This window comes from Tursiops truncatus, chromosome X (genome assembly GCF_011762595.2).
Source record: "Tursiops truncatus isolate mTurTru1 chromosome X, mTurTru1.mat.Y, whole genome shotgun sequence".
Lineage (NCBI taxonomy): Eukaryota > Metazoa > Chordata > Mammalia > Artiodactyla > Delphinidae > Tursiops > Tursiops truncatus.
The window spans coordinates 90,611,149-90,624,505 of record NC_047055.1 but is presented as its reverse complement, the minus strand read 5'-3'; the positions used below and the strand labels follow the sequence as shown (position 1 = coordinate 90,624,505).

General features: G+C 39.4%; 1 pseudogene; it reads right to left on the bottom strand.

Annotated features, from left to right (window-relative positions):
• Nucleotides 1-11,888: 11,888 nt before the first annotated feature.
• LOC101317936 (protein FAM3C-like) lies at nucleotides 11,889-13,073 on the bottom strand (annotated as a pseudogene).
• Nucleotides 13,074-13,357: the final 284 nt, after the last annotated feature.

Genomic DNA, 13,357 nt, shown 5'->3' with positions numbered 1-13,357 from the left:
GCTAAACCCCATGTCATCAAACCAAGACTTAATACCTAGCCTAATTGCAACCTCAACACCCCCACCCCGCCCAGGAATGTCACATTTAACCGGTCAACCTGGAATTACCTAGTCAGCACCGGTGAGGTAATCTCCCCTGCCCCGTCCCCCAAATAGGCTCCTTCCATTCCCCTTAGGAGGGTGACTGTCCCTGAAACAATGCATTCTTTGCTCATAATTTTCTTTTTCTGCCCCCTTTTCACCTTCAAAAAGTTTACCTTTTCTACAGCTCAGCAGAGCTCCTTTCTATTTTCTAGATGAGATGCTGCCCCATTCATGAGTCATTTAATAAAGCCAATTTGATCTTTAAGTTTACTCATTTTGTTGAATTTTTGTTATTTAACAATATATATCAACCATTGGATCCAGCCATTCTACTGCTAGGTATTTACCTAAGAGAAATGAAAGCATATATCCACATATAAACCTGTACACAAATGTTCACAGCAGCTTTATTCGTAACAGGTAATAACTGGAAATAACCCAAATTTCCATCAATGTGTGAAGGAATTAAACTGTGGTATATCCATACAATGGAATACTACTGAGCAATAGAATGAAAGGAAATACTGGTATATGCAAAAACATGGATGAATCTCAAAATAATTATGCTGAGTGAAAGAGAGCAGACCAAAAAAAAAAAAAAGTACCTACTGTATAATTCCATTTATATAAAATTCTAGAGAATGCTAACATTTCTATAGTGACAGAAAGCAGCTAAGTGGCATGGGGGATGTTGAAGACTAGCAGAATATGCCACCCCCAAATACTCCTCTTTGGCATAAGGATTATTTTGAGCTGCCCATTTGGAGGAATAATCACAGCAGACACAGGAGAAGCTCTGAAAACAGAAGCTATCCTTTCATAAGGGACGTTTATATCTATAATGGAAATCTCCATTTGTAAGAATGTCATCCTCTCTGTACCAGGAAGTGAGGATGGCGCAAAATCACAAGAAGCTCCTATTAATGAAGAAGGCGCTGACTTATACCTGCAAAACAAATCTTACCCTTGTTGACCTTGCGTTTCCTGGTCATCTTCCCCTCCTCCACAACACACACCTTTCTTCTGTCTTCAGCTGAAGATGGCATTCAAGGTGGTGGCTTAGGTCACCTTGGAGAGTTACTGCTTTTTTCTGGATCTCTCCCAGGTATACCTTCTGGGTTTTTTCTCTTGTTAATCTGTCTTTTATTACAGGGGCTCTCATCCAAGAACTCAGAACGGTAGAGGGAAAATTATTTTTCCTTCCCTACAATGGGGCTGTGTAGAAGGGAGGGATTTCAAAGGAGCGTGAGGAAATTTGGGGGGAATAGGTTCATTATATCTTGATTGGGATGACATTTCACGGGTACACGGATGTGTTAGTTTATCAGATTGTACACTTTAATATGTGCAGTTCATTGTATGACAAAAAAAAAGCTCTTTTTAAAAAAAATTAGTAAGTAATACACAAGGCACCGTGATTCTCAGACAACAGGCTCCCCCTAGCCAATCTTACCTAAGCTCACAGTTACCATCAAACGTGCATCTCCAGCGCTGGTCATTCTGCTGAGATCTAGACCTCTTCATCTAGCTGCCTTATCAACATCTCCACTTCTCTGTCCCACAGGCACCCTGATTTTAATTTCGCATGCCCAAGGCAGAATTCTTGACTCCCCCTCAAACCTGATTTTTTCCTGGTATAGCCCAGCACAATGAATGGCAACTCCACCTACCCAGCTGCCAAAATGACCCAATCCTAATTTTGACTTCTTCTTCTCTCTTATCTTCAACATCCTGAACATGTCCTGAATCTATCCACTTCTCAGCAACCTCACAACCTCACTGACGTTACATTAATCCAAACCAGCCATCACTTCTCTGGCAACAGCCTCCTAGTGAGCCTTCTCACTGCCAAACTCACTCTTGTAGTTCACACACACAAAGCAGCCAGAGATTTTAAAATGCAGACGTGATCTTTTCATTCTCCAGATTAAAATCCTTCAGTAACTTCTCATGCCCTTAGGATGAAGTTCGAACGCTTTAACATGTGACGTGACACGCACAAGGTGGTCCCTATTCTCATCTGGCTCCCCTCTGCAGTTGTCATCTCTTGGCCCTCCCCTTCTCTCTCTCCACTCTCTGGTCATAGTTCAGACTAGCGCTATCTGCCGCAGCCTGAAATGGCTTCTCAGCTCCGGTTCTGTATGCAGGGAGTGGCTTCACAACGAGAAGGAAGAACGGTGGTAGCAAGGGAGAAAAAAGCAGGCAAAAGTAATTTTATCAAGTTCCTTTTTCAGTCAGCTGTTCTTGTACAGGCAAAGTAAGAAAAAGTAAACACAAAGATGACTTTGGTGGAACTATTTCTAAAGGAGAATGTATTTTGTGTTTTTCACCAAGCCATCAGCGCCTCTGGATTTTAATATTATAGTGGGGTCATAACAAGCATTTCCTCTATTGTTGGCTTTATACAGAAGCAAAGCAGTTGCTCAGGAAGCTGGGAGACTGATGAATAGTTGGTTTGATGTGTTTGAACCATTCACCACTTTGAGTTAAATGTGCATATTCTGTTCAAAATAGACAATGGGGAGGGGCGGTCCCCTTTTCCCTCTATAACTTGCATAACATCAGGCCTCACTGCTTAAACTAATGAGTATTTAGAAGTAAAGGCTCCTACTGATTCTAGCCAGTCATTAATTCTCTGCTTGCAGAGCCACTGTGGAGTTTTTCATCAGCCACATTTTTCAGCCGTTTCCAGTTGCTTCTGAGCAGCAGTGCTGACCCTTGGCTTCCTGTGCCATGCACCAGACACATAATGGGCTCGGCAGTCCCCTTGGAAGGAATTTTACTGGCGGCCAGGAACAAATGCAAAGAAGATGCACATTCTAGTGTTAGAACTCTTCGTTTGGGGGAATTTAATTGAACACAAAGTGAAAATGTTTATTTAAACCAATATATAACCTGGTAGAAGAAGGCTAGTGGGCGTGAATTCCAATTTCTTTTAAACTAATTGCACAGTCAGCGTTACCTTTTGTAATAATGATGTTTGCTCCATTATGACTCCAGGTTTATTTGTTAAATAGCTTCATTGATCTTGCCTCAGTAGGTTTTCCATTTTTACACATCACATTCTCTTGGGAACTGAAAAGCACTGTGCTTCTGAAGACGCTCAGTCAACTTGAAGAGACTCATTTTTGAGAAAGTCTTAACCTGCTTTCAACTGGAAGCAATTCAAACTTTGCCCAAACAAGTATTAGGGCAGAGACTCACTACTTGAGTATATGTTTAATATCATCATTTGGAAGCTGTTTTTCTGAAGGACCATTTACAGACCAATTCTAAAGGGTATTCAAAAATTCAGGAATCTATATTCTTAACTAAAAGGAATATACATATAATTGGGAACATGACTATTCATTATTCAGTGGATTCTGAACTATGAAGCAACATAAATATTTTGTGGAAAACCCTACTGTTTCATTAAGCTACTAGTGAAGACTCCAACTGCCAACTTATAGCAAAATCAGAATGTATGGAAGAAGGGGTCAGGGAAATGAGGAACAAGTGGAAAAGGCTATGATGATGAAGCAGTCCTCACTCAAAGTAAGATAAATAAATCCAAGTTGGAAAGGCAAGAGTTTTTGTTTTTTTTTAATTTGGAGAGATTTCATTTTGTTCAATAATTCCCTACTATTTGAAAGAAGGAAGGGCAATTTAAATATCCTAAACTCATGACTGAGGTATCCATAAAGGCTGGAAGCAATACAACCTCCGAAAAAACCAACTTCAAACAAAGACCAAGAATGGTATGTTTGACATTAATTGGATCAGAGGCAATACATAGACTAAAGTAGGCAAAATGTCTAAACTACTGTAATACTTAAAAGTACAATGCTCTTTATCTCCTCCCTATTGTCTAAAATTTTAACTACTTAGTAAGCGCTCAAGTCAACCAACAGATGCAGCAACTATGGAAAACAATATGGAGGTTCCTCAAAAAAACTAAAAATAGAGTTGCCATATGATCCAGCAATCCCACTCCTGGGCATATATCCAGAGAAAACTATAATTCAAAAAGATGCATGCACCCCGCTATGTTCACAGCAGCACGATTCACAATAGCCAAGGTGTGGAAACAACCTAAATGTCCATCAACAGATGAACGGATAAAGAAGGTGTGATATACATACACAATGGAATACTACTCAACCAAAAAAAGAATGACATAATGCCATTAGCGGCAACATGGATGGACCTAGAGATTATCATACTAAATGAAGTCAGAAAGAGAAAGACAAATACCATATGATATCACTTATATGTGGAATCTAAAATAAGACACAAATGAACTTACCTACGAAACAGAAAGAGAATCACAGACATAGAGAACAGACTTGTGGTTGCCAAGGGGGAGAGGTGGTGGGGGAGGAATGGATTGGGAGTTTGGAGTTAGCAGATGCAAAGCATTATATGCAGAATGGATCAACAACAAGGTCCTACTGTAGAGCACAGGGAACTATATTCAATATCCTGTGGTAAACCATAATGGAAAAGAATATTATAAAGAATATATATGTATAACTGAGTTACTTTGCTGTACAGCAGAAACTAACACAACACTGTAAATCAACTATACTTCAATAAAAATAAATAAATAAACTCAACCAATAGACATATCCACATTGCTCTTCAAACGGTTAGGTCCAAACGGTTCAGTTAGGTTAAAAAGGGGGAAAAAGGTAAATAAACACTGAACATGAGTAATCTGCTGACAACATCCATACTTTACAACAGTGACTCAGCAAACCATTTAATGTGAACTTCAACAGCTTTTAATCAGTTCCCTATGCAAAGACATGATTTGATTTGGGCTTTCAAATGACTTTATCAATCATTCCCACAGTTCCAGGAATACTGAAAAACAATGTTCTTAGTACAAAAGGTTTGCCTATATTAACCTTCAACTCACCCAGACATCCACAGGCAGCACCTGCTTTTCCATCAAAATGGGAAATATTAGCAGCTAAAAATATAAGTATATGCAAAGGTTGTGAAACTTCTTTAAAATTTATTACCCAGGAACAATGACAATAGTTGAGATTTCTCTTTTTTAGAGGAAAGAGAAGAGGCAGCTAAAAATCTAAGTGTACGCAAAGGTGGTGAAACGTTTAAAAGTTATTACTCTGGAATAACGGCAATAGTTGGGATTTCTCTTTTTCAGAGGGTAGAGGAGACACAGAAATTACGGCCATCTTCCCCACATCCCCCAAAGATTTGAGTCACAGGGTTTATTTGTGCTGAAAACCAGAGTTATCTACTGCTTGAAACCTAAGCAGACTGCATCAGCATTTCAGGACCACCTGGGACCAAGGAGGTGAGGGCTGGGAGATTTCCAGATGGATTGTAAGACAATTCATTGATATTTACATAACGAGAATAAATGTTTTTCCTAAGATAGCATTTCCCTTCAGTGTCTTGAGACCACCAGCAAAAGAGGGAGGTACAGAAATTCTATTACATTAATAGTCTTTGTTTTTATGGCTTTGGCATTTATTAACTAGTGGGAGCTGTTTATTGGGTCATAAACTTTACTAATGGGCATATTATCTCTAAATTATAAATCTCCTTCAGTATATGGCTTAGTTATAAAAAGAATAATTATTTAAAGTGTCTGTATGACTGCAATGTATCATGTTTATCGGCACGATTCCTATAATGGCCGTTTAATTGCTAATTGTGGGCTTGTACTGTGAATAACCAGGGCAGTGACACACATCTATGTAACAGAACAAGCAGTTGTCATCCTACAAACTCAGGGGCGTATCACTGGCTTGCTTCCTTTCCTTTTCTCCTCCTACTTCTCAAATGAACTATATTACAAGCCTATACAAGGGCTAAATTATCTACATATTTAAAATCTTGAGGGAAAGACAACTGACTGAAGAGTTGAATAGGTAACTGACGAATGTGTCAGCCTGAAAAGTTCCAGGAAAGTGTCATCCTTCTTAAAGCTTGCTCTTTGGGGAATGGAAAATCTTAAAGTGACAAAATGGCTTGGCACTGTCAGTTGTCTTTGGAAAAAAAAAAAATCAAGAAGTCAAAATTAGACTTTATGAGTAAATGGTTCTAGTATATAAATTGAGTATTCTAGTTTATTGGAAAATCCTATGGGATCTATTTTAACAATGGCACATGTGGAATTATCCTAGGTTTATATATAGAAATGGTTTATTGATGAACTTCAAATTTAAAAAATGAAGGAGCCGTTGCTGTCAAGTGAATTGGTACATCTGAGTGCCAAGAAGCCAGCTCATTTCTAGGCAAAACGCTGCAAATGTGGAGTGAAAGAATAAGAAGATAGAAAGGGCCCTTGAGATGTCATCAGTTCCTCTTCCTCCCCTCAGAGCAGTCCCTGAACGTCAATGTCGAGGACCCTTCTCCATAGGCCTCCATCGTCTCTGAGAACACCAGACAATCGGATTTATGATACCTAGCACCCAGCACTGAAGAATGGGGTACACTGAGACAAACTTCTCACACTGAATTCCCAGAGGTCCATGGTTATGACTTGTAATCGAACATACACTACATGACAAAAGTTCTGCTGAGACTAATAATGTATAGTCCTAGAAGAAAACTAAAAATAGGACTAGAGAAAAGCAAAAGGGAAACATGCTGTAGTCTTAGAATATTAAAACCTCTGGGGTAGGGCTTCCCTGGTGGCACAGTGGTTAAGAACCCACCTGCCAATGCAGGGGACACGGGTTCGAGCCCTGGTCCGGGAAGATCCCACATGCTGCGGAGCAACTAAGCCCGTGTGCCACAACTCCTGAGCCTGCGTGCCACAACTACCGAAGCCCACGCGCCTAGAGCCCGTGCTCCGCAAGAGAGGCCACTGCAATGAGAGGCCCTCCCACTGCAGCGAAGAGTAGCCCCCGATCTCTGCAACTAGAGAAAGTCCGTGTGCATCAACAAAGACCCAACATAGCCAAAAAGTAAATAAATTAATTTAAAAAAAAAAAAAAAAAAAAAAAAAAACCTCTGGGGTAGGCGGTTATGTATATGTGGAGAATGAACCAAAACAGACCTCTGAAGATCTTCAGCGTTCACATCCTTAAATATTTCAGACATAATACATTTTTGGTCATGCTATAATTATATACACATGCATATATTCCTAAGTTAGCAAGCTAACTTCAGAGATTAAAAGAGCATTAAAAACATAAACACTGCATATGTTTTAATTTCTCTCCCCAATTTTTCGTGTGTGTATGTGTTGTGAGGGAGGGTTTTTTCTTCTCATAGCTTTGCTAATTTCAGAAAATAAATACCTTCACTCTGCAGAGGTTTAAGGATTATTTTGAAAAGGTGCGTTGCTACAAAGTTTAATTATATAAGTAATAAGCGTGTGTCAAAAAGATTTCAAAAAATGTTTAATAGAATCACAACTTATTGCTCTGATATAATTTGATTTTATATTGTCATATATAGCTGTCAAAAGTCATTTTCTTTTTGTGTTGTAATGAATCAAATTATGTTGGATAGAAAATTACCAAAAGATTCTTGGTATTAATAAATCATATGTATAATAAGAATGCTCAACGTTTCTTTAAATGGCATTTTTAATAGTGCTGGTACATCAGCAATATAATATGATGTTCTGAAAAACTGAAATGACAAAAGGAGATTAATTTTGGAATATGGATTTTAATTCAATATGAACCTTGTTTTTTTTGTTTTTAATGGAATCATATCTACTGAAATAAACTTGGCAAAATTAGAGCAGGAAATCAGGAAATCAAAGGGAGCTAACCAACCAAAACTGCATGGTTACTCCTCCTCTAAGCCAAACACATCCTTTAAAAGGTTTAAATAGTAAATGTATTTCACAGGAATAGGTGATGGCATCCCAAGCCACTCATCTTCACATCTCCGGGAAAAAAAACCAAAGATGGATATAATTAGAACTACATTTCAAAGTGCAGCTTTGTAAATGCAACATCAAATTGTTCTTTGTCAAGCTCTTGGCTAAGTAGTCTATTTCCAAAGCAGATATTTCTACCATCGACTTTCAGATCATAAGGACTCTGTGGTAGATTGGATTCTTGCCCTCAATCCTTCGTCCTTCCCTGTATTAGAATTATACACTGTGCTCTTTGCCATGTGAATTTGCAGCACCTCCTATGGAGTCCTTTTTCCTGCCCCTTTGACATGAACTTGGCCACATGGCTGGCTTTGGCCTATGTAATGTTAGCAGATATACCACAGCCAGAGGCCCTAATGTGCTGGCATGATTTGGCTTGGCCCTCTGTGCCTCTGCCATCACCATGAGAAGAACATGGCCCAAGATGCTGCTGGTCCCAGAATGACACAGGTGGAGAGAGCCCAGCTGGAGCCAAGCCCAGCAGATCTACGGGCCCATGGACAAGAAAAATAAACATCTGCTGGTGTGAACTACTGAAATTTGGGGGGGTTGTTATGCAGCATTATTGCAGTGATAGCTCCTCCTATACTTTATTAAGAACTCAATTTTTAAAATCCAAACTGCTAGCGTATTATACTGGCTGCTTGGTTACTGTTTCTTCAATCTAACAGTGAAATGAGCACTAGATCATTCAAGGTATGTTCTTGGGGATAAGCTACTTTAAATATGTGTGTATAAATACAAATACACATATGCTTTATATATATATATAGTATATATGATACATATATGTGTGTATATATTTGTTAATTTCAGAAAAAATAAATACCTTCACTCTGAAGAGGTTTAAGAATTATTTTGATAAGGTGGGTTGCAACAAAATGTAATTATATAAGTAACATCAAGGAGATTTCAAAAATCTTGTATATATAAATCTATACACATACACACTTTTTACTTATGCTGCAATGGTGAATTAATATTAACATCAATGGTGGCGGGGGGTGAGTCCATAAGTACGGCTGCTTTTATTTCTACTGTCAAGGTTAATTGTTGCATATAAGAGGTGTCAAATCTTTCCTAGTGCCAAATTAGTATCCAGAGTCACAAGATGTCACAGAAACACAGGAAAGGGCTCAATAATTCTATGTGATGGAATTGTGGAAGCAACCTGAGCCAGTGATATCTCACTTGGGCTTTATGGGGTACGGAGCAGTTCTGCAGGGGGTTAAAGTGATGAAAGGTGTTCTAGGCATAGCGGACAGCATAAGCAAAGGCCTAGAGACCTAAAAATCTATTTTCAAGAAAGGCTGACCAGCCCAGCGGGTTTGGGGCACACGGTACAAAGTGGCAAGAGAGGCAGTTGGAAGGAAAAGGTGGGGCCGAACTTGAGGGCTTCTATGCTAGTTTATACTTTATGCTGTGGCTAGGGAAAGGCACTGGTGGGTCTCAGTGAAATCGGATTGGAAGTTTATTAGATAACTCATTGGATGTATGAAGAATGAAATGAAGGAGGAAAATCACTCTGGAGGTTACTGCAATAATCCTGGGGAGAGATGACTGTGCCATTACCAGGGCAGCTGAGCCTGGGGTGAACAAGGGCTACATCTGAAAGGTTTTGCTGCAGTAGAACATACAATACCTGGAAGGTGACTGATGTGAAGTGGTGATCAAAGAAGGGGGTCATGTTATGGGTTGAACTGTGTCCCCTCAAAAAAGATATGTTGAAGTCCTAACCCCCTGATATCTCAGAATGTGACCTTATTTGGAAATAAGGTCACTGCAGATATAATTAGCTAAGATGCAGTCATACTGGAGTAGGGTAGGCCCCTTAACTCAATATGACTGGTGACCTTATAAACTAATACAGATAAGGATGGTTCTAAGACTTCTAAATTTAGTTACAGCTGACGATGTCTGTATTAGTTTCCTAGGGCTGCCATAACAAATTACCACAAACTGAGAGGCTTAAAGCAACAAAATTTATTCTGTCACCGTGTAGGAGGCCAGATGTCCAAAATCCAGGTGTTGGCAGGGCTGGTTCTTTCTGGAGGCTCTAAGGGAGACTGTCCCATGCTCCCCTCCTAGCTTCTGGTGGTTGATGGCTATCCTTTGATTTCTTTGGCTTGTAGATACATCACCCCAATCTCTGCCTATATCTTATTCTCTCTCTCTCTCTCTCTCTCTCTCTGTGTGTGTGTGTGTGTGTGTGTGTGTGTGTGTGGCTTCACATGGCCTTCTTATAATAACACCAATTACTGGATTTAGGGGCCACTCTAATCCAGTATGACCTCATTTTAACTTTTAGTAGATGTTTTAATTATATCTGCAAAGACCCTATTTCCAAATAAGTTCACATTCTGAGGTCCTGGGTAAACATGAATCTGTGCGGGATAATGTTCAACCCAGAGCAACATTATAAGCAAAAGAAGGAAAGCAAGAAGAAGAGTTTTAAACATTTTTAACTGGGAAAATAAGGATCAGAGGGAGAAACTAAGTTCAATTTGGGGCATTTTTATTTGAGGTACCCATAGGACATCAAAGTAAAGATTCTGGTAAACACCTGTAAATAGGGTTCTGTATAGCACAGACCTAGAGTCCAGAACTGTGCAAAGATGTGGAAGTCACCTAAATATGGGTGATATGTAAAACTATGGTAATTAATAACACTAATGCAGAATCAGAAGAGCACCAAGAACTGGCATCTGTAACTAAAGCATAAAGCCTTAGTTTAAGTGATGATTTATGATCATGATGCACTAATAGCAGACTTTTTCAGGATTATAGGCATCATAATTACCTAGTAGTGATGATGATGATGATGATAATAATAAATTTATTGGATATTTACTATACGACAGGTATTCTTTTAAGCGTTTTACAAGTACTGAGCTATTTAATTACTGCAGTTTAAAAAATTAATAAACAGAAACTTCAATTAAATAGAGCCCAGGAGACCAGAAGGGGAAGCTTTCATGCCCTGCAATGATAGCAGAGCACAACAGGAAGAAAAAGACTCCTCTTCTTTCCTGGTAAGGACTCAGCCAATGAAAAGCCATGGACTCTTTATTATCGCTCTCCCAACTTCCTTTTCCTCTCTATAAAAGTGTTCTCCTTCCTTTGCCATGAAGGAACTTGCACATGGCTTACCATGGTTGCAGACCCCAAAATGCAGTTCTCTGCTGATCCCAAATAAATCCATCTTTGCTGGAGAAATATCTGGCAGCCTATTTATTTTTAGGTCCGTAGCAGAAAACCCTAAGAGGTAGGTATTATTATGATACCCATCCACAGAAAAGGAAACTGAGGCAAGAGAAGGGTTAAGTAGCTTGTCCAAAGTCAAACTGCCGGTAAGTGGAGAAGCCTGGGCCGTAACCGCAGTATTAGGGCTCCAGAGCTCTGCTTATCTGCTGGGCTACCCTCCAAAACCCAGGAAAGGAGTGGGCCTATTCAGAAGCAGCTGGCTCTCATCCGACATGGCTACATTTGGTCCTACCACTTTCAACAAGAAAAGTTAAGTAAAAAAAAAAAAAAACGTGATTCTTGAAGTGACACTACACTTCTCTTTCAAGAATGCCTCCTGTTGGATGTTGGAGGTTGAGCCCAAACTGCCAACCAGCTGTGTAAAGAAGGAAATGACCATTCAGATGGATGATGGCTAAACCAACTCCTAGGGTGTGTTCTGTGCAATTCATGCTACATGGATCTTAGTGAAATATGCTTCCTATGCCCAAAAGCAGTAAATCATTGTGCATCTGTGTGTGTGCATATACAAAATGTGTGTGTATTTCATGTGTGTGTATATATACATGTACACACACACACATATATATTTAGCCCAATATCTTTTTAATTTAAAAGATACTATCATCAAAAGGCCATATATAATATATATATATATATATATATATATATATATATATATAAAACAAAGTCTCCTTCCTAAAATCCACGTTATTCCATGATAGATTTTCACAGCGACTACTATATATATCAATATATTTTTCAAATCTGTTCAGTTATCTATTGGGTAATGCTTTTAGAATTAAAAGATGCCATTATGATCACAGTCTGAACATTCTACCATTAGGGAGATGTGCTTAGAAATGGTTCAGTGATTTGCTCATTATGATGACTATTTACAAAGATGCCTATTTACATTAGCAATAAATAATCCTGATATCAAAAGAGATAATGGGCACGCACACACCGAGATGCCTGCATGCTCTTAAAATACTTACATGTAGTTTTTCGGTTAGGGCTTTCCCATTAGCAAGTGAAAGTGTGCTCCCTTCAATTTTCTCCACATCGGTCTGGCTTCTGGGGGATGCATCCTTCCATTTCTACAACTTCGGGCCATCCTTCATATTTGTTTGTGTCCTTATTGTTCTTTATGTGCTGTTCAAAAGGGCTTTTTGTCTTAATGCCTTATCCACCACAGAAGACCCAGTTGTCTCTAAAACCAAGATGAGTAATAGATGTACTCCCCAATTCAGCAATGAGCTGCCGGGCCTCATCATTGAGTTTGATTGCTCCATCACCATATGTTCCCATTAAGACTATTGTTTCATCTTGTATGGCCTTCAGAAACTCAATAAATGGGGCCACATTTCCTCCCCACATGTCAAAATATCTGGTGTCTATTAGATCTCCTGTTTTTCCATTTACCAAGGCAACATTGATCCCTCTTCCAACATTATTCTTAACACCACTCATTAAAACATTGTCCTCCAGGCAGAGGCTGCTCCACTTGCCATTTTAAAAGCAAAATGCTTCTCAGGGCAAGCTTTTGAGATCCCACATTTATATCTGGGAGGTTCTGTAGAACGTGCAACTGCGTCCAATGCTTGCAAATAGATTTCCTAAACTTGCATCCATTTTTATTTCAAATACTTGAGAAATAACATAGAATGTCAGCAAAAATACTGCCACAGCTACCACCAACTTTGCAGCACCTGCTACCCTCATGTTTGCTTTTTCGGCCTAAGGCACTTTTCATTAAATAAGCTCCTCCAACTTAGAAGACACCAAAGCTTTAGAAGTGAGCCAAGACCGCCCTCCACAGAGTTCAAATGCAACATACAACTCCATCCCGCCTCTTTAGAGCACTCGGCCCCCATTTCCAACACGAGCTGAAGCCCCTGCGTGCCCCACGTGCCAGCCACTGGCCTGAGCGCCAGGCGCCGCGCCACCCCGCCCTCCACGGAGCCGGAGGACTGCTATATATTTCTTTTTAATCAATGAAGTCTGAGATCAATAGTCATTCAGTTCGACTATTCAACATGTCCTCAAAAGTTTCATTATAAAAGTTAAAGCAATTTTCACTCTTAAGTGGTACAGTAGTCCCTCAGTATCTTATTGGTTCTGAGACCCCCTGCGCATACGAAAATCTGAGGATGCTCAAGTCCCTCACAT